Source organism: Aegilops tauschii, chromosome 4 (genome assembly GCF_002575655.3).
Source record: "Aegilops tauschii subsp. strangulata cultivar AL8/78 chromosome 4, Aet v6.0, whole genome shotgun sequence".
NCBI classification, from domain to species: Eukaryota; Viridiplantae; Streptophyta; class Magnoliopsida; order Poales; family Poaceae; genus Aegilops; species Aegilops tauschii.
Window position 1 is genome coordinate 405,833,600 of NC_053038.3, and position 1,566 is coordinate 405,835,165.

At 48.9% G+C, this 1,566-nt stretch overlaps 1 non-coding gene across 1 annotated transcript; it reads right to left on the reverse strand.

Annotated features, from left to right (window-relative positions):
• Positions 1-773: 773 nt before the first annotated feature.
• Positions 774-847, reverse strand: TRNAT-AGU (transfer RNA threonine (anticodon AGU)). The gene has a single exon. It is a non-coding gene; the product is annotated as a tRNA-Thr (tRNA).
• Positions 848-1,566: the final 719 nt, after the last annotated feature.

Below are 1,566 nucleotides of genomic sequence, written 5' to 3' on the forward strand. Positions count from 1 at the left end.
AAGTATATGTTGCAATTTCCTCTTATATGGCGATAATCTCCGCTTTCTCTTCTTTTATTACCTTGTGCGATTGTAAAATCCTTGAAGCCTGCAAAATTCTTGGCGCTTCTCAACAGGCCGCTTTTCTAGTAAAAACCACCACAACGACTAGAGGGAGCATGATGAGCAATTATTTCCTTGTGTTCGAGCTATCATGGGGACGGCTGAAAGCCTGAAATCACCATCATTCAGAAAAAGGAAAACCATCTTTAATTATACAGTGGATACGCAACATCACGGCTTAGCTGAGCTCTGTGCCACTACCAGTGCTCGTCCGACGGCGCGCACGGCCATCGATTTCCAGTTCTTGTGGATGGGCGCACCTCTTTCCCTGCCTGCAATGATGGCCACGGCTGTGGAGCGAGCGTCGAGGCATCCGGTCAGAGGCTCACGCTCCCCCTCTTTCAGTTAGTGCCGGCCGGACCCAATACCTCTGCAATTATTTCGGGAAAATGCCGGTCCGCTCGTTGCCTGGCGCTCAGTGACTGACGACGACCCCGCGTTCTGTATGGGTGGGCTACAGGGCTGGCTCCGATGAGCTCCGCGCCGTCCAGTTATTTAGACGGGTGCCTTTCTTTCCGGTGCTCCATCATTGCAGAGCTCCGGTGGCTAGCTGTGCGGCGGAACCAAGTTCTCGTCTGCCTTCGCAACTGGTTACGATGTGCTCGAGTGTTTAGGTCTTGTTTGCAGACATGTTTTGGAGAGAAAAAAAAATGTACGCCGGATAAAAACATTGCTTTCATTGAGAGTTGAACTCAAGACCTCCCGCTTACTAAACGGGTGCTCTAACCAACTGAGCTATGAAAGCTTTTTGTTATAAAATTAGACATTACCGTATATGAACATAAGATATACCTTACAGCCGTGGCATGACGAGGAAAATGTACATGAGCACCGTGCGCATATGTGATCAACAGCTTGAGCATGAGGTGAAGAGTGCTGAGAAACAGAATATCTTGCAAAAGGTAGGATGTTTTTTTTAACGGGAGACGGTTCTCAAATAGGCGCGGACCTACATAGTGCTGAGTGGGAGCCCATGCCCCGCTCAATTTTTGAAAACTAAATAGAAATAGCTTGTGTTCTAAAAGATTTTTTTTCAAATTCTTCAAATTTGTACAATAAGTGCCCCACTCCACAAAAGTTGTAGGTCCGTCCCAGGTCACCAAGGCCACAAAAGCAGCTTCATTGATAATGTTGCAAAATCAAGGTGGAATAGTGCACACTCTTCGGATCGGTCGCCGGAGACTTGCCTGCGACATGAAACCTAATCTGAGAAGACTAGAGACAAGCATGCCATCTGCTTCACCGCCACCATGGCTGTCGTGGAAGCAGGGAGAGACCACCACCGAACGTTGCCAAGACCAGGTGCCCTAGAAGCTTATTCATCGAGCTATTGTCACATCCACCTTTGGCAGCTTCCACCCTCCATGGATGGCCAGCTTGGAATGCAGAAGACGGCCACCGGATGTGGCTTAAGAGCGCCGATGACAAGCTCTTTGATGGCATGATGCCAAACTCCCCTAGGGA